General features: G+C 39.0%; 1 long non-coding RNA gene across 1 annotated transcript; it reads right to left on the bottom strand.

Annotated features, from left to right (window-relative positions):
* Positions 1-289: 289 nt before the first annotated feature.
* Positions 290-20,929, bottom strand: LOC139129523 (uncharacterized). The gene is made up of 3 exons (XR_011551602.1): positions 20,685-20,929; positions 12,405-12,522; positions 290-840 (listed from the first exon to the last, which is right to left on the bottom strand). It is a non-coding gene; the product is annotated as an uncharacterized lncRNA (long non-coding RNA).
* Between the last annotated feature and the right edge of the window lie 239 nt (positions 20,930-21,168).

Genomic DNA, 21,168 nt, shown 5'->3' with positions numbered 1-21,168 from the left:
AGTTAAACGTTTGTTAATGATCCAATGCAGATACGCGTTTTACATTGTAACTTTGAACAAATCTTCTGAGGGGTTTTATTTAATCTTATGATTTACTAGTCAGCTCGCGGTGGTCGAAATATGTGTGTAATGAATGATGTCAGACGATTCGAAATGTTTTATAAAAATATTTACGAGGACATCTGCTTCCCAATAGGCAAATTAATAACCTCATGAATGAATTCAACAGTGAATCTTCTATCAGGAGAATGACAGCGTTTTGTTTAAAAATTATATACGATATTGGTACTTACCAATCGTGTCAATCTTTGCTACGGTTGTGTCACGTGATGAAGTCGTGATGTCCATCTCCGGCGAAAACGTTGAGAACTCATGACCTTCTACGCCGATGCCTTTGTTCAAAGTCTCCGTAACGTTATCGTCGAAAGTCGTGTTTTCTGCCCTAATTCGATCCAGTTCTTGCTGTATCCGCTGTCTTTCCGCGTGATCTTGACGCGACTTGTTGTGAATATCAGCGATGAAACGATTGTCCATGGGCTTTTCCATCAAGATTCGAGGTCGTACCACAAATTCATTCCCGTCATCGTCAAGTCGCCGAAACTTGACACATACAGTGTCCAGTGTCGGGCTGCACTGCCACAGCACCATTTCTCGCTCTTGGTCGCATCTTCTGCACGGCCGGCATTTGGCGGATTTACTGGAGTGAGAAGAGAAGGTTCCGTTCGTGCATTCTTTACAGACAGGTGGCGGCTCGTCGAGAAAGCAAGGACCAGAAATTCCGTAGCCGGGAGGACAGTTAACCTGGTGGCATCTACTTCGACGAGGGGGGTCCGAGCAGACCTTAGTAGAAAAATAAAATAAAATTAATGAGAAAAGTACATAAACGTCTTTAGAAAACAGGACAGATTTACACGAACAAGGAGGAGGGCCGATGTGTTTTGGGGGGATGGGTCGTCGCCCCTTTTCGGGCAAGCATTTTTGAAGGGTCATGTGAAACTTCAAGTATTTGGGAGGGTGACCATTCTGTGCGTAACTGTAAGAAGACGGCAGGATGTGGCTGATAAAGCGCTTCAACCCGAAATATCAAATCGTAATACATGAGAGCTTACAGGACAAACGTTTACGATGTTCGCCTACAAAACAAGATATACCTGTTCAATTAGACTTTTGTTTGATTATTGATGTAAATGTACTAATTGCTTGAAGCTGGAGGAAAAGTGCATGTTTATTCAAGAAATTTGGTTTTAGATTTCATCAAAAACGTTAATCCACTATACATGGTAGCCTATGAGAAAAGTATTATCTAATATAAAACTAGCAATATATGCGCATTTATAAACGTACGATGATTGATATTGAATGTACTTCGTTAGAGTAGGATGGTAAAAAGTACATGTGTGTATAAGAAATTTAATTTCTGAATTTCACCGAAAATGTTAATCCATTATACATGGTATAGTCTATGTTTAAACCTAAACTATGATTTTTTTTCCAATATAAAGCTAGCAACATTTGCGCACGTGTATACGTTTGATGAGTGATATGAATGAACTTGGTTAGAATAGGGTGTTTGACAGTGTAGATATGACTGGAACTTGAACAAAAAATATGATTATCATAAACTAAAAATGTTAATTAACTTCTCATGTTATTTTAGGACTTAACTATTACACAGTTTTAAGCTACAAAACTTGCAAGGCTGTTATCAGTTCTTGACAAACGATAGAAGTTCTCTATTACAATTACAAGCAAAACTATGAAAAATTAGTGCTATTGTCCATTTTAAGTCGAATAGCCAATTGTCCTTTGAGTAGTTGATAGAATATTCAATGACGCTAAGATGATCTCTTTTTCATCAATTAATTGGAATCTTGCATAAGTGATTATTTGTAAACGTGAACAATTATTCCTTGAACTTTCAAAAGTCAAATTTCAAAGGTTAAACGAGACATTATGTCAATAAAGACGTTATTGATATGAACTGTGACATGCAGGGAGAGGTCAAAATTCTTCAAGGATCACAATTTTCGCGCAGCGTCATTTTGACAAAATACCCCGATCCTCACGGGTTCTCTCGAGCTCCAATCCCTTAATTTGTTAAAAACATACTGTTCATTGAACTTTCATATCAACTTTGTAAGATTCATAAAGGTGAATTAAATACGGGAGTATGCGATTATCTCCTTTACAAGCTATTGCAGACTCTCTATGTCTCTTTCTGTCCGTCTTCCTGTCTGTCTGTCTGTCTGTCTGTCTGTCTATCTGTCTCGCACACTAAAATTCTTCATTTAGAATGTTATTTGGATTACTTGTTATATCGACTGACGGACTGACGTTGACTCGAGGGGAAATGTCATGTTGAAATTAGTCACTCAATATCTAGACTTACTCAAACGCAGATAATAAGTTGGCGAAGTGAAACTTAAAGCCCACATCACTTTATTGAAATTAAGGTAGTTCGCGCCTTGAAAATGAAAGACTTAAATCTTTGATCAAAGTTTCTTCAAGAAACTTTCAACCATTCTCTTTTGTGATCAAGAATAAAAAATGGGGCACACCGTACAAATGTTGGTACTGGAGACTGAAACAAATTACCCAATTTCATGAAGTTAAAAATGGCCGCCACCCCTACACTATCTCTACGCCAAAGGCGGCAAAACTTTATTAACGCTTTGAGTGCTGTAATTGTTTCCCGGCAAAATTTTAGTGCAAGATTTCACCAAGTTTTTAATTTTTCTGTAATTCTTTTGATAATTTTGGACCAAATGGATATCACATCAAATGAGCCCCAACAAGAGGTAGGCAAAAACGCCCTACGAAGATCTTCCCCGGGTACCCTTATGACTACCTTAGATGAAATCCCTCCACAGGATTTTGCCACTGGAAGTTGGCGGTCAAAAAGATGGAAAAGACCCCGCGGTAAGAGAGGTGGCTATGTGAATTATCGTCCTTCGTCACAGATTATTCCTACACTTATCAGCGCTTTTTCACGTCATGCCGAGAACAAGTTTTTTTCAACTCCAGCCAGAAGTACTGTGCTAACTTCAGTAAAAAGAGTTTCTTCATATTATTTACGTGACTGTGTAAACTTTACTCTGTGGAATGCAAGATCGATGGATGGTAAAGTTAGTGCTCTATGTGCTTCGATTATTTCCACACAACGGATATTTTATGATTAGTGAATCCTGGATAACGGATAGATGTCGTACCCTGGTAGAAGCAAATTTGTCATCTTCCATATCAGGCTTTAATATATTGCAAGCACCGCGTTGTAATCGGAAGGGTGGAGGTATAGCACTGATAACAAGATCTAATCTGGACACTAAGAAGAACAAGTGTACCAAGTTTAAATCTTTTGAAGCCATGGATGTGAATATCTCTACAGGCAGTTCTACTCTTCGTGTCATCATCATTTATCGTCCACCGTATTCAGCGAAACATAAATTCACCGTGAAATTTTTTATCTCGGAATTTGGCACTTTAATGGAAAGCCTGTTACTTGCACCTGGTCGCCTACTGATTGCAGGGGATTTTAATATTCATGTGGATGATGCAAATGACAGTGATGCTTGTCAGTTTGACGATCTTATTCAATCTCTCGGTCTAACTCAACATGTACTCGGGAGTACACACCGGAACGGTCATACTCTAGACCTTGTATTGACCCGAACATCTGAACCATGGCTTGGAAATTTCATAATTGACAACAAAATGCCATCCGATCATTCTGCTGTCCATTTCACGTCCATGATCACTCGTCCCCTTCCAACAAGAATTACCAGGCAACAGCGCAACATCAAGAGTATCAATTTAATGAATCTTAAACACTCAATTTCAAGTACACTTAATCATCCGGAGTCGATCAATGAAATAAATGAGCTGACAGAAGTTTACAATTCTACATTGAAAAGTTTGATGGATTTGCATGCTCCTGCCAAACAGAGAACCATTGTGCAGAAACCCCGTGCCGAATGGTTTACAGAAGACCTACTGGCTAAGCGTAAGGCTCTGAGATCACTTGAACAAAAGTGGCGTTCTTCTCAACTTGAAATTGACAGACAGATTTTTATCGCTGCTCGTGTTGAGTATAACAGAGAGTTGGATTTGGAGAGAGCGTCATTTCATCGAAGTAAAATTGAAAACGCAAATACCAAGGAACTGTTCCGAGTTGTTGATGACATTTCCGGTGCAAAGAAATCTGCTTCCGACATTCTCCCAAATAATCATGAACTATCTCAACTACCAGCTGATTTTTTGAACAGAAAATAGTAGACATTCGCAAACAACTTCAAAATGCTAGTCCTCTTAGTATTGAACCATTCTTGTATCAGAACTCGCTCTCCATTCTTGAAACTTTATGTATTGATGATGTAATTTCTATTGTTAGTAAGATGCCTTCTAAATCGTGTCAACTAGATCCAATGCCTACACAGCTGGTTAAAGCATGTGTAAATGAACTAGCCCCCACTCTAAATGTTTGGACGCTGATGACGCGTCGGATGCGTTCAGTTAGATCACATGGGAAGTGTCATGTGTGTTCAAGTATTGAACTTTTGTGTTCAGAAATAGAATGGATGTGGTCAGCCATAGATCGCTGCCGTTCTAACACCAACTGATAACAGTTTTTGTCGCGTGTTTTTATCCAGACAACATTATTTTAGTTAGAAACACACATCACGGTGTCTTTAGTCTGTTTTCTGCTCCAGTAAACTCCTTTGAACAAAAAAAAAAACCGAACAAATATTTTGTTTGACTCGTATATATGTGAATTCGAGTCAGTGAACACTTTTTGAAATCAAAGGCAAATATCGGTAGTTCTGAAAAAGTTTTCAAGTTTATTGCTAAGAATAAAAGGACGTAAATGTCTTAAAACTATTTATTTCGATAAAATCGTGAAGACAAAAATCTTCCAGAACACTGGTGTTCAATTTGTGAATATTTGTATTCTAACAGACGCCAAACAGAGAACTCTCGTGTTACCAACTAAATGAACACTTGTGTTCCAGGGTGTCCCGAGTATGACGTCACGGATAATCGGGCTTCCTCGGGTCACACGAGGGCCCCTCTGAACATGCGCACATTAGATGCAAGCCGCGCCGCTGCTGCAGACGACGCATTTTGTTGCTGGCGGTATTTTCACATTCTATGATTTTAGCGATTGAGTTCTGCCAGTATTTTGTGACGGTGTGCTAGCTGTTTACACAGAAAGTTTGACTGCTACGGTAAGTATTGTATATCGTGGCAAAATGGCATTGAATAGGCACCAAGTTTGAACCGTGGCCGGGCGATAAGCACATGACACTCCTCAGAAGTGTTTTTTGCCGTAGAGTACTCTCTCTCGCAATATTGTGAGTCACTTAAGGTCTAATTTTAATAATTATGTCGTTTTGTGTTTACACTAGACAGTTGCAAATTTTCGGGCCATTTTCTTGAGTCCAAACACAAATTTTATAAATCACAAATAGAATGCTAGTGTTCTGAATGCTGAATACTAATGTTCGGTAACTCCTAATGCTCAGCATTTACCATGCAACATTTTTCTAATATAACTGTAACCCAAACGTTATAGTCTGTTGTTACATTTAAAATGCATTTCAGGCCAGTTAACATGCCATTTTGCCACATTACAATATTTGTCAGTCACAACATTTCTGTGTGTACATGGTGGTCTGCTTTCCAGAACACATGCATTCTATTTACTTACTCTGCACACTTAAATTGTGTTCAAAAAGTGTTACAGTGTGCTGATGCGTAAACAGTGTTCTATTTCATGTAATTTTGAACATATGAAATGCGTTCAAAAATAAAGACACTATATGTTCTAAACCTGAACACATGCATTCTACTTTTCTTACTGAACACTTAAACTGCATTCAAAAAGTGTTACAGTTAAGCGTTCTAATATGTGTTCAATAACTGAACACATAACTTTAGAGTGCCATTACTGCTCCGTATTGTAAATTCTTCTTTTTCGTCTGGTGTTTTTCAGCTGATTGCAAAACAGCCATTGTTCGTCCACTCATTAAGAAAAGTGGACTTGATTGTAATACAATGAAAAACTATCGACCTGTATCTAACTGTAGTTTTCTGGACAAGTTTGAGAAGTGTGCATTTCTTCGTTGAAATAGTTGTCTGTCTGAAAGTTCTCTGTAAGGTCGTTTTCAGTCTGCTTATCGCGAGGGCAGGACACCGAGACTGCACTTATACGTATGCTAATGGATGTCATGCTCGCTCTCGATAAACACACCATGTCATCCTGGTTCTTTTGGATTTGTCAGCGGCATTTGACACAATTGATCATAACATTCTACTGGTAGGTTACGCTCTCGTTTTGGTATTCAAGGGGTTGCTTTAAAATGGTTTGAATCCTTTCTGAAAGGTAGAACACAACAGGTCTCTGTCAAGTCGATGTTATCTAACAAATGCATTTTAAAGTATGGTGTACCTCAGGGTTCAGTATTGTGTCCTGTCTTGTTTGCTTTGTACATGACTCCGATTGAGGATATCATCACACGTCATGGCTTAAATTCTGTTATATATGCAGATGATTCTGGATTGTACATTGCTTGTGACATCCTTACCAGCTCCACTATTGTTCAGCGTATAGAAGCATGCGTCGATGAAATTCGTAATTGGATGATGTCCAATAAGTTGGCACTTAATGACGGGAAGACAGAGGTTGTCTGGTTTACACCCCGAAATTGTACGGTTGGTTCACAATTTGGTTCTATGAATGTACGAATAGGTGAGGCCACGATTTCGCCATCCACTGTTGTACGTGACCTTGGTGTAATGCTTGACTCGTTCGGTCTCATGGACGAGCATATTCGCTATGTTTGTAGGGTGGCATCTCATTCACTTTGGCGGATAAGTAAAATTAGAAAATTGTTAGACCAGCCCAGTGCTGAAAAACTGGTTCATGCTTTTGTCACATCGAAGTTAGATTATTGTAACAGTCTACTTTTGGCCTACCTGCATATAAATTGAGCAAGCTTCAACACATTCAGAACTCTGCTGCTCGTTTGGTAACTCGACGGAAGATGGGCCGTCACATTGTTATGACATCTATACTCAAGGAGTTACATTGGCTCCCACACTGTAAAAATAGCGGACGCTAGACGCGTCTTTACGCGTTCAAAATGTACATGTCGGTGTTCAAATTTGAACGGCTAGTGTTCATATTGTTAACACTGTGTTCATAATATTAACAATGATGTTCTAAACCTGAACACTATGTGTTAACAACGATCTCCTTCAAGTGTTAAAAAACTCAGCATCACAGAAATTTTACAATACTGTGAAACAATTAACAGTCTTTTGTGTTTTTTTCTTTACAATGGCTATATTAAATTTACTATTGCTTCACTGTCCGGCAAAAGTACACGGATTTTGGTGTAACGAATTTCACACTAAGTGAAAAATATTTACGGCCTATAATTGCTGAAAGCATGTTTTTTCTAAATAAGGAAGTATACAAAATAATTTTACACGTTTATTACGGGTTGAAAGTTTAAAAATTAGAAAAGAAAATCAGAAAACCACCATGAACGTTTTAATTTTAACATCGGCGTGCAAGAGGCGTTCTACTTGTTAACACTTGGTGTTCAAGTTTGGTGTCTTTTCCTATCCCATGATGCATCAAAACGGAAGTTGCGACATTTTTCTTGTGAGCGCACCCTGAAGTCGTGATCGTGCGGAAGCAAGACCAGAAAGGGTAAGTTTCCTCTCCAATATAGTAAAAGGTATTAGATTTTTGAAGCATCTATATTATCGTCCTTTGAAATTAATTGTATTGTACCTTGAAATAGCTTAACTACGTGAAGAAACCTTTTTTCTTTCAGTGGCTGCTATACCAACAACTAGCTGTGACTTCGCAGTGGTACTTTTGGCCATGGCCTATCGATCGATCTCACTCGGGTCAAGGGTCATCGCAACACAACTGAAGCGATAACCCTTGACCTGAGCGCGATCGATACGCCTTGCATAGTACCGCTGCGTAATCACAGCTAACACATGTCTTTTAGTAAACACAATCGCATGTAAAACATCAGTTAAACATCGTAGAGTATACAATGTATTGTTTCAGCATATGAGAGTTTGGCTTTTTAATTTTAATCAGTTCATGACAAGAAGCAGCAAATATTTTGTAACAGTATTGAAGAGAGGCACTGTATATGAAAGTCTCCCCTTTTCCTTAACCTAATGAGCCCCTTGTCTTTCATTTAGAGTTTCATCTCGCCATATTACCTATTGTTGCATTTTTTCAGGATGTAAAAAGTTGGATTTAACTGAAAATCGAAGAGTTGTTATAGAAGCTGGTGGTACAGATAACGAAGAAGTTGAGTGTACAGATAGCTGTCTGGAAACAAGCTTGAGAACCTCAGTTCATCTCTAATGTAGATTTAAACTTCCAAGGGTCAGTAACTGAATTTTGATAATTTCTGTATTTTTGTTCTGAATTAATCTAAGCTTTGGTAGCATGCTATTCACAACTAAATGTTGCTGGAGAATAAGCTTTCACAGACGTGTAGTCTCCCTTATTTAAATTAAAGCTGAAAGCGACAGACCATTCAGAGTAAAAATGTCCACTCTGAATTACTGATTTTTCTGAAATTTTCACTCTGAATTTTCTGTCACTTTCTGCTTCAATTTTTCATCCCCCTTGCATCTGATAAAGGAGACTTCACGTACTTTGAAAGCTTATGCCCTTGTAACATTTAGTTGATCATAGCCTGCTACCAAACCGTAAATTATTTTGTATTGTAGCTCAACACGTCTCTTGTACTTAGCAACTGGTTTTTAGCTTTGCTGTCAGCTAAATAGGTGGATGTGTAGCATTGTCCTCAAATTTATACATCCAAAGGTTTTTCTTAAAAAACAGCCTGTACGAATCCTTTAATATTTCGATAACAGGTCCCAAGAGATTACCCTAATCAGATATGTTCAAATTATGATGAAATATGCAAATGTATATTTTTGAGGCTAATTTTGCTATTTTTTGCAAAAATCTTCTTCTCTTTACTGACGTCTTCAATATGGTAAACAGTCCCTAAAATGACCTCTTTAAATTTGTGCTAGTTGTGATGAAATATTCAAATTTTGAATTTTTGTCATTGTTGGTCAAACAATCTTTAAAAAACCTTTTTTCAAAACTGCTAATCGAACACTTTGATATTTAGGACGTAGATCTCTACTGATAGTCTATTTCAGATTGTTCAAATTATGCAGAAATTTGCAACTTTGTATTTCTAGGACATTAAAGACATTTCAGACATTTTTAAGACATTAGGGATTACCAAAATGTGATATATTCAAGTTATGATGAAATGTACATTGTTTTCATTTTAAGGGTGATTTTTACCATTTTTGGTAAAAAAAATTGTATAAAAATTAATAGCAGGGTACACCAGAATTTGAAAGGTCTTTACGAATATGTTTTAAATTTCTGAGAAGTATATTTTTGAAATGTCACCCATTTATTTCAGGGTTTATTTAAATATATTACAAACAAACAAACCTTTTTGTTTATGAAGGACTTTGTTGGACAAGAAAATAGGTTTTACCTAGCCAAGGACCCACTTTCCCCACTTTCTGCATGTTGGCCTTACTGTGACACTTTGAAAACTTGACATGCTGTGTTTACTTTAGTGTGGACAACTATATACCATGTGCACCAGAGAAGCCTTGACTAACTTCTTTTTTCTTCAAAATTTACTATTGTCTATACAAGAGGAAATGTCTTTTAAGAAACCATCTTACAAAAATGGAGTATGCATTTCATACATATACGTCTTTTCAAGACAATAGCTTTTTCAGATGATTTTTGTACGTTTTAAACAAGTATGAACATAAAACGTAATCCACAATATGGTGATTTTTATTGCTTATGTTTTGATAGGAAGGTGTTAACACTGTTGGTTTTTTTCGTCTGACAAACTTTACATACAAAGTTGCAATGTTACACCCGTGGCCACTTTAGTGTGATCAAGCCTGTCTGGTGCAAGCAGAAATTCTGTCTACAGAAGGGTGATAAAACGGTTACTTTACCCTGTATCAGTGGTGATAATGATTCTACTATCTGTACCCCATGGACACGCCGATTAGCCTGAAATTACGGAGTGATTATAAAATACACTGTATACAAATGATGTTGACCACAGCATTTGCCCTATCAGTATTTAGTTTCTGCTAAAACTCATGTGTTTCAAATGCAGTCAGTGTTACAGAACATCACACATTTTGTGCCGATTTCCGTATTGCAGTGAATGAATACCAACGATACTATAGCGTGTATCGTAAGTGTCGTGTTCAGACTTTATTCAGACTCGGGAATTGAGAAAATGCCACTTTGAAAATGTTAGCAATTAAATTACAGACATCGCCCGTCTTGACTGCAAAACTTTCGAAATAAACATTCACTTGCACTAAGCCATGTTTCTTTCCTACAAACCGTGAATAAACTTACTCCAATTTCACTTGGTACGGAAAGGTAAGAGTAAAGTACAGTCGGGGTGGCATTTTACATGTACATGTATTCACATGTGTGTAACCATGAACGACACTTTTCTCATCCCGGTTGAAGGGAACCTGTCCTGATACATGTATATCTTTTCCAAACTTTTCTGGCTCCCTCCACGCTTATCTTAAAACGGTCGCTTGCTTGTTTTTGTAGCTCCTCGTGGTACCTCGCTAGATGCCAAATTGCCACCACAATGTCTTCTAATTGAACAATCAAGCTGCCCACGTCCTTACTGAAGGATTGCCCGTATGATATTCGCGACCGTTGTTATTGATGTTCATTGTCGGAGTGCAGACTTACAGCGTGTCTACAGTGCAGTGTTGTGATCGATTTGAATTGGGCAGGCGAGAATGTTATCTCAATTCTAACAGTGGGGTGCCGATAGTGAACCTTACATTTATTACACCGACCACCACTTTGTTTCGTTTATACAAACAGAATTTTGCTTGCACCAGACAGACTTAATCAACACTAAAGTGGCCACGGGTGTAATTACCCATTTTACAGTAAATTATTGTATTTTACTCTCGAAATGTTTTGTGTATTTTTAGAATAAAATAATTTTACTGAATATCAATGGTCTGTAATGTTATTTCAAGGCTTGAACACCCGGTGAATGCCCAAAATTAAAGGTGTTCAACAAGCGCGCATCATGTGTTCTAGCCTTTAACGCACTTATCGTTGAACGCCGCGGCGTCCATGCGTTCAAAAAGTGTTACAGCCCTTTGAACGCGTAAAAGCGTTCAATTTTTTGAACGCTTTTCCTGTGCAACGTGTGTTCAGATATTGAACACATGGCGTTCAATATAATGTCCGATGAACACGTAGCGTTCAAAATCTGCACACGTGTGTTCAAAAATTGAACGTTGGTTGAACACGTAGTGTTAAATTTCTGAACGTTTAGAGGCGTTCAAAAAGTGTTACAAAAAGGCGTTTAATTGGTGTTCTATCCTTGAACACTTAACTTTACAGTGCAGTAGAGGAACGAATCCGTTTTAAAATTCTTTGTTTGGTTTTTAAAATTGTCCATCAAGATGAATTCGTTCCAAATTACTTATCAGAACTAGTAACAATTGATATCCCAGTACATAATACCAGAAGGAGTGTCGGTGTAAGATTGAATCCCTTTTCTGTCAAAGATCACGGGAAACAACTGTCTAGAACATATGGTGACAGAGCTTTCAGCGTGTATGCCCTAAACTGTGGATAGTTTGCCACCGCGAACTTAGGATGATAAAGAAATTCGCTCTTTTTAAGAAGTCTCTTAAAACCATTATTTTTCGTCAATGCTACTGTTGACTGGATATAATTTTTACCTGCATGCTTTATAGTTTATTTATTTTTTTATCATTTTAGTGAAATTTTTTAAACTACTTTCTTTGCTGTTTTTAGGTAGGATCCCTTAGTCTAGATTTTAGCTTGCTTGATTTTATCGATTGTTTTTAATTTCACTCTTTCCTCTGTGACTTATTTTGTATTTTCTGCGTTAATTTTAGTTCTTCCAGTAATTTTTCTGTAATGTACAGACCACTGAGACAAGGTGTGTAGTGGTCTTTAAACAATAAATTATTATTATTATTATTATTATTATTAAAAAAATATCATAAAAGTTTGAAAGTCCGAAACTCTGTCCCCAAGGCGCATTCTATACCTAAGCCTAAGTTGACGTTTTGTTCACTGATCGGAGGTTGGCAGAAAGGGTTCATGAGGCGAGTAAAATATGTCTTATCGATTAACAATAGACAGCTCAAAATTCTAATTCAATTGATACAAAAGTAAGTATAATTGTAACATGAAAACGGATGATCTCTGTTCAATCGAAGGTAAAAAATTCCATATTCTACATATTCTTCAGTATCTTGAACAAAGCGTAACTTTACTGTACCTGGCCTGCAAGAAAACACAACAAAGTGGTGAGGGTGATCACAGTGGTCAGCATCTTCATGCTTGCTCTGAAATGTGACGTCATAAGGGTTCGACGATGAGAGATTCCTTAACCAGTCCTAAAATCACATAAATTTATAACCATTTCTTAGTCGACTTCCAAGTTTGTAATGACCACATGTAATGACCACAATCTATTTCAATATACTTCGAGGTAACGACATTCATTCTGCAAGGGTCATTCGGCGCACATTATTTTTTTGTCTATTTGATACGTTAGTCGCCAAAAGAAACACAAATATGAGCCGATTGTGTCGTTGTTCACATTTTAGCCGTGAGAACAGAAAATATTATGAAAGGTTTCCTCATATAAATCTGGAAAATCCATTCACCGAAACTGAGGGATTTTGCGATTTGAAACCGCTCTCAAACATACCAAATAGCCTCCTGGACTTTATTGGTATATTTAAAGGAGATCCCATATTTTATCAGTTGTTGAAATCTCTTCAGAATCTGTGTTTGAATGGTTTGATTCCTTTCGGTATTTAAGCTCTCATGGTGTATCTTGTTCGGGCTCATAAATACGCGGAACTTGCTGGCTGTGAAGTTCGCCTCACCTCGCCACACTATATAACACGACTATCAAAGAGACAAAGTACGGTGGACGAAAACGACAATCGCCGCGCTGTGTTAAAAAAAAGGGCCGCGCTGTGTAAAAATCGCCGCGCTCTGTTAAAAAAATGTCCGCGCTGTGTAAAAATCGCCGCGCTGTGTTAGAAAAATGTCCGCGCTGTGTTAAAATCGCCGCGCTGTGTTAAAAAATGTCCGCGCTGTGTAAAAATCGCCGCGCTGTGTTAGAAAAATCTCTATAAATATATGTATTGTATTTCAGGAAGAGGTAAAAGGGGGAGGGACTTTTTCCATTCAAAAACTTCTACTAAAAGGGGCAGGTTGTTGCATTGGTGGTTGTTGACATTGTCTAATTATGTGAATGTCGTGCATTCTCCTTTGCATTCTTCAGTTTGCTTAGAGATAAAGTTGATAAAAAACCTGCACCTTTAACAAGTTCATATAAAACAGCAAATTTCTTGGGATGCTTGGAAACCAAAGTGCTAACAGCAAGCAATCCGAAATGATTTTTCTGCATATTTGTTCAACAAAGGCTGAGCTATTTTCAAATCAACACACTGTGTGACATTGACCTGCATGTTGAAGATGAACATCTCACGTGTGAAACTCACGCAAAATCTCCACTGGCCAAGCGTGCCAGCAACTTTAAAAAACCACTGGCCCTAAACCGCTCTCAGGGGGCCAAGAACATTTTATTAAAAAAAAAAAACACACCACTTCAACATCCTAACATCAAACTTTTTTGTGCCTTTAATTTATTGAAAGGGAAGCAAATGATGATGACTATCAAACCAAAAGTTTGGGCATCTGATCTCAGTGCCAAAAACATATGAAATCAGTGAAAGGTTAAACACAAACACATAAACGTTTGTATTCCTTAAAACAGCTTTCACGACAAATATTTCTAACATTGAGAAAACGAGCAGAAGCTCAGCTTGAAGTTGAAATATGTCCCAATATGAAAAGGCTAAGCGTCCAGAACTCCGATCAGGGATGGATAATGTTTGGCACTAAAACACGGGATCACACGTAAATCCAGTCACTACAATAGTTGACTCTTTCAAAAATGATTCTGGCTTCTCTTCCTCTTTGAGGGAAGATGACTATCATCAAATCTAAGAAAGGGAATACAAAAAATTTGGGCAAGTGATGAAGAGAAAAATACCGAAGTGTCCAAACCCGCGTTAAAAGACGAATCACAAAAATTTAATCTTTACAGGCGACAAAGGCAAATGGCCATCAAGTTCAAATTACAATGAAGGCGTAATTTTGCACAATGTTTAAATATCGGACATTTACTTTCTAGTTTCGAAGTTTAGCAGTTTAAACACTGTCGATTCACGGGTGTCTCGCCATGTATTCCATACAAAATAAATGCAATGATCCTTTTATTCACCATATCGTAATATTAAACAAACTTGGTAGAGCCAATATGTGTGGAGTTGCCCTCATTTTCCTTTATATCCGACTCTTATTTCTATATTAGACGATACCATACTTGTCAGATTGCGGGTAAATATTAGATGTATATCTGGGATTTCACTATACCTTACAGATCTGGCCCCGCTGTCTTGCCAAGCCCGATTTCCGTAGTCCGACTCTAACTTAAATTATACGAGCCTGGACTTGTCTAAAACTGTGGTTAAATATCCTATATTGGCGATTTCACCAACTCACATATAATATATGACCAAACAATTCTAATGTCGATATTGTGTTGTCTAGTAGCTAAATGTCCGATGTCATATAAAAGTGCAATGTTGCAGTGTCCTGGAAATCCACTTTAGGCCAAAATAAAAAATATGTGCTGTTCGATTACCCGACCTACCCCAATTTTATCCTCCGACCCTAGACTTTTTTGAGCTTCATAAACCAGGAAGTAAGCATAACTATATGAAAAAAACATGAAACGCATGAAATCACGCGATTTATTTTATTTTAATAGTTTGATATTCAATTTGAGTGTGTTTCATGAGGAAATTATTTACTGATAGTTTGTTTGAACGCGTACAAAATGTACATTGAGGAATAAAAAAAAATGAAAAAAAATTCCCCACCTACCTACCCTATTTTTGAAAACCATGTAATCGGAACAGCACATATTTTTTATTTGGCCTTACCTCGACATACGCTAAACAAAAAATCTTTTATGGCCACAAGGAGACAACGAACCGAAAGCAAATGGGGAGCGTATTAAATAGCGCCACTACTCTCGCGAGAAAAGGTGAGGTAAGGTCTTTCGCCTGGATGCAGTACCGATTAGTCTGTTCGGTTTTTATTTGCGAATTTCACGTTTTGCAAATCTCTTGAAAGAATAAATTTCGTATCTCTGAATAATTTTGTCTGGTATTTAGCTTGGGAAAACGTTTATGTAAACTTAGTTTTCATATAGTGAAAGTTACTGGCCCGCGTCTTTAGGAACTGCAGGACATTTTTAGGAGTTACTGGTCCAGCATGAAAATAGCTGGTCTCGGGCCATCGGGTTAGCGTGAATTTAGCACGCTGGAACCAGTAAATCGGATTTTAAAAGATGTACATGAACTGTTCCAGGAAAATTTAATGACTACCAATTAAAGATAAAGACCAAAAGTTATAGGAAAGTACAAAATGGAAGCGGTAAACATTATCCATGATTTAAGTATATCAAAATAATCTGAAGTGTCAGCTAGGATCTGTTTTGGGAAGAACGGCACGATTTACGCACATGCTGAACACCAGTTCTGTCACTTAAAAATTAAGCTTTACTATACCATAGTATATGCCATGATGGATTATAGATTGTAAATACCGGAGAAGGCAGTGGCCAGCTGACAGCATTCTATAGGACAATCCCCTCATGCCATGTGCATCAAGCGCAAACATTCATGTATCTCTGGATTGACTAAAGGTTGTGTAACTTTGAAATAAAGTCAGTTATGTGCATGTGCAAAGGTATACATACTTTAACATAACTAAGCGATTAAATGTTAAAGGCAAGTAATTGTCAGCATTTGCTGATTTAATTCAGTATTTTTGTCCACAATATTTTGTTTTTCAATGGACACACCAAGAATTACATCAGATTACATGTTCATTTAAGCGATAACCCCCGCCGCAGGAGGTATACACGAAATTTTGGTACAATGCGCGACATCATAGCGCGAGTGCTCTAAGGCGAGTGCTCATATGGAGCGAATTGTACCAAATCGAGTGTATACCCGGCGAAGGGGGTTATTGCTATTATATTATATCAACTTGCGTGTCTTTGTTGTCTTACTTGTAGGGCTTGAGTTAGTTGTAGGAGGACTCAAAAGAATCAATGCAGACTAGATGTGTTAGACCAGAGTTGAGTAACTTTAGTCACGGCACAGGGGTGGGGGAGGACTATTTTCATCACTCTAAGCCCCAAATGCAGAAAAGGAACGTCCGATAGATCGAACGTCGGAAATTCTGCTCCCGAGACCGAGCATTTTTAAAGTTGGGATTACGTACAGATATCGACATTACATTTTATTCGCATGCAACACGAACACACACCGGTAGGGCCTACTTGTCAAAAAATACCTGCTGCAGTCACACAGAAAATGGGTCAAGAGTTCAAATCAAAAGAAAAAAGTAACAATTTTTTTCGTAAATTTACATGAGAACAATAGTCCTGGCTTTTTTGGCATACTAAAAATAGATTTATCTCATTCTGTACCGCGGTACGCGTATACGGTATCGACCGTCGCGACATTCAGAGGTGGCACAGTGTAGTTTTGGATCTATTTTTCATGGATAATTTGGACGTTAATTTTGTACCAGAAAAAAAAGCAGTTTTGAAAGAATCCAGACTTGCGATGACTGCAACTGTGATGAACAGTTGTGCAGAGTGTGTTGCCCGATGCAGCGAGAGATGGACAATTTAACACAGCGCGTACATTTTTCTAACACAGCGCGGCGATTTTTACACAGCGCGGACATTTCTTTAAAGTTGCAATATGGATCAGAATGTCAATTTTTTTTCGTAAAACTAAAGCGAATAGACCATAGTACGTTGAAGTACTCTTCTTAGCTAAGCCTCTTACCAATCCCGACACACAAGTACGTTCATTTTGATACGTTGCGGCCGCCTAGAAAAGCTGTTTTGTAAACAAACTTTCAAAACAAAAACATTGGCGTTTTCTGCTGTGCACGTGACAAGTACAACCAAGAGTGATGACGTCGCACTGGAGTGCACGTTGGAGGGGCGATGTTGTTACGCTGACAGAACTGGACATATATAATGATAATTCATTGTAAACTTTGCGTTTGCCTAACTTTGGTAGCATCACAATGTTTCAGAAATATAAGTATATCGATATGATAAAGTACAGCTCTACAAAAGATCGTGTGATTGATTTTCTCACCCATATACATGTATGTCAGTGCCGCGCCGTGTGCACCTACTGTGTACGTTCGATCGATCGAGCGTCCAGACCACGTACACCGATCTGGTTGTGTTCACCGCGTGCCTGACAGCGTTTCCGCAATCCTCTCCCCGTTGCATGTTGTTACATTTTTCATGTTAAAAGGCGAGGTATCTGCACGCTATATTTATTTGAAAGCTTTGCCCACTTCAGTATCATCCACCACTGCAGAAGTTCGGCAACTGTCTTGCCCCTCAGTCTGGTCTTGCATGACCATGTCAGCGCGTCGATCGACGGGTCGTAAATGAGACCATGCCATGCCATTAATGATGGAGACTGCCGTTTTTCGTTGTTTCCGAAAAATGCATATTTGACCTGAAGGATATAGATTATCAATGAATGCTAACAGATCTAAGTTATTTCCTTGCGGAGGGGGGGGGGGGGCCTATGGCCCGGTTCACATTACAAATCGTGGGGTCCGCACAGCCACGGTGTTGGTAGGTCGGTGTTGCCCGAGGAAACACCGCTGGCTAGCGAAGCTGATCATCACACAGTGACGACGTTAGTGTTTTTGAAAGGAACTGTAGACAGAGTCTGCCTCCTCGTCGTGGTGCAGTAGTCGCGTGTCACTCATTTTCTGGTTCCATCTTTCGATCTGACCAAACAATGTTTATTTTGCCGACATTTTTTGCCAATTTCTTCCAGTTTTCGAATCAGTCAGCAGAGACCCAGGGCGCGGGCAGAGACCTGACTGCTTGCCCGTGAGAAGGCTAGCTAGGCATGTTGACACGATGTTGCAATTTCATAAACCGTTACCATGCATCAAATACGCATGCGTACATATTCAAATAGTAAAAATGACGTTTCAAATTCTGTGCTTTACTCTCGCAAACAGTACGTACCAAAACAGCAATTTATTTGGTAATTAAATCAATTTACTCAAATTACAGTCATCCCCGTGTTCCTGTTAATGGTCGAATCTGCAAATGAAATTGTTGTGGATTTTTCTATAAAGTTAAATCTTCGAAATATGAAGGTCAATTCTGATCCATATTGCAACTTTAAAGTTGCAATATGGATCAGAATTGTCAATTTTTTTTTCGTAAAACTAAAGCGAATAGACCATAGTACGTTGAAGTACTCTTCTTAGCTAAGCCTCTTACCAATCCCGACACACAAGTACGTTCATTTTGATACGTTGCGGCCGCCTAGAAAAGCTGTTTTGTAAACAAACTTTCAAAACAAAAACATTGGCGTTTTCTGCTGTGCACGTGACAAGTACAACCAAGAGTGATGACGTCGCACTGGAGTGCACGTTGGAGGGGCGATGTTGTTACGCTGACAGAACTGGACATATATAATGATAATTCATTGTAAACTTTGCGTTTGCCTAACTTTGGTAGCATCACAATGTTTCAGAAATATAAGTATATCGATATGATAAAGTACAGCTCTACAAAAGATCGTGTGATTGATTTTTCTCACCCATATACATATATGTCAGTGCCGCGCCGTGTGGCACCTACTGTGTACGTTCGATCGATCGAGCGTCCAGACCACGTACACTGATCTGGTTGTGTTCACCGCGTGCCTGACAGCGTTTCCGCAATCCTCTCCCCGTTGCATGTTGTTACATTTTTCATGTTAAAAGGCGAGGTATCTGCACGCTATATTTATTTGAAAGCTTTGCCCACTTCAGTATCATCCACCACTGCAGAAGTTCGGCAACTGTCTTGCCCCTCAGTCTGGTCTTGCATGACCATGTCAGCGCGTCGATCGACGGGTCGTAAATGAGACCATGCCATGCCATTAATGATGGAGACTGCCGTTTTTCGTTGTTCCGAAAAATGCATATTTGACCTGAAGGATATAGATTATCAATGAATGCTAACAGATCTAAGTTATTTCCTTGCGGAGGGGGGGGGGGCCTATGGCCCGGTTCACATTACAAATCGTGGGGTCCGCACAGCCACGGTGTTGGTAGGTCGGTGTTGCCCGAGGAAACACCGCTGGCTAGCGAAGCTGATCATCACACAGTGACGACGTTAGTGTTTTTGAAAGGAACTGTAGACAGAGTCTGCCTCCTCGTCGTGGTGCAGTAGTCGCGTGTCACTCATTTCTGGTTCCATCTTTCGATCTGACCAAACAATGTTTATTTTGCCGACATTTTTTGCCAATTTCTTCCAGTTTTCGAATCAGTCAGCAGAGACCCAGGGCGCGGGCAGAGACCTGACTGCTTGCCCGTGAGAAGGCTAGCTAGGCATGTTGACACGATGTTGCAATTTCATAAACCGTTACCATGCATCAAATACGCATGCGTACATATTCAAATAGTAAAATGACGTTTCAAATTCTGTGCTTTACTCTCGCAAACAGTACGTACCAAAACAGCAATTTATTTGGTAATTAAATCAATTTACTCAAATTACAGTCATCCCCGTGTTCCTGTTAATGTCGAATCTGCAAATGAAATTGTTGCGGATTTTTCTATAAAGTTAAATCTTCGAAATATGAAGGTCAATTCTGATCCATATTGCAACTTTAACAGAGCGCGGCGATTTTTACACAGCGCGGCGCTTTTAACACAGCGCGGCGATTGTCGTTTTCGTCCACAGTAACAAAGCTTTAGAAAAACACTCAGTTTCTTGAGTAGACTTGCAGTCAAAAGTCAGCACCGCCTGCAAAGGATTCGCGACGTACCTGCTTGACTCTTATTTATTTTTGTTTTCTTTTTTATTGTGATTTCTTACATACAAACGCGTTAAAGATAAGGTACTTTTTAATTGCAAGGGGAAATTCCGCTTGGACGAGTGGGTATAGCAAGTACAACACGTGACATGAGGCATGTCATGATTCAGTCAATGTCCTAATGTGGAAGCTTACCTTTAGTGAGACAAAGACAAACCTACAAACCTCGGGATCTGTGATTTATTTAGGTTATGTAAATCAGATTCACTGGATGTTCAGTTTGGATGTCACGTGCACCGCGTCATGGGCCGTCACCGTTAGTGTGTCACCGTGTTTGACTTGAGTACGTGCGGGTGCTAGCGGCAGTGGCGGTAATGAGCATAAGCAAACATAGCCATCTTGAATCATAGATCAAGGGTCACCCGAGGGCGGCCCTTTACTGTTGCAGAAAACGACACAACTACCGTCATGTAATTCAACGATAACATGGAAAAGAATGAACATATCTGGAACGATATGGGCGACCGATAATTTCCCAAATTATTGTTCCTGAGCTTCGGCAATAATATGAAACTTATATTTGAAGTACACTATACCTGGACTGAAGCGATGCAAATCAACAGGTCTCCGTTTGAGTGTGACGGAAGTCAGCCTGTAAAACCTTCCGCATACTCGAAGATCGCTGGTCTTCTAAGCTGCCCCAGTCGGATATGTCCAACAGACTATCGAGTTGGTATGAATTCCTTCACAGTCCTAGTCCTTCAGACAGAGTTCCCGCGCTTAGCTCTCTTCTGTGCGCGACTTTGCGAAAGAATAACTGAATGGATAACTGTAACTTCTTTGTAAAACTTTATCGTTGGCATTGTTCATATGCAAATGTGGTAGGGAATTCCCTCTTGCGTCAGCGGTAATAGAGTCAACTCTAGGGGGAGCTGTGTCCCAAACTCTAAAGTTCGTTGACTGCCCGACCTTGACAAAGTCCCTGCATGGTGACCGTGCAAATATGCATTATATACTCTGTCGTACATATCTACACTGGTTTTAAAGAAAGCGTCAGATTGTAAAGAGAGAGGAAAACTG

Source organism: Ptychodera flava, chromosome 1 (genome assembly GCF_041260155.1).
Source record: "Ptychodera flava strain L36383 chromosome 1, AS_Pfla_20210202, whole genome shotgun sequence".
In the NCBI taxonomy this organism is placed as follows: Eukaryota; Metazoa; Hemichordata; class Enteropneusta; family Ptychoderidae; genus Ptychodera; species Ptychodera flava.
This window is presented reverse-complemented; position numbering and strand designations above follow the sequence as displayed.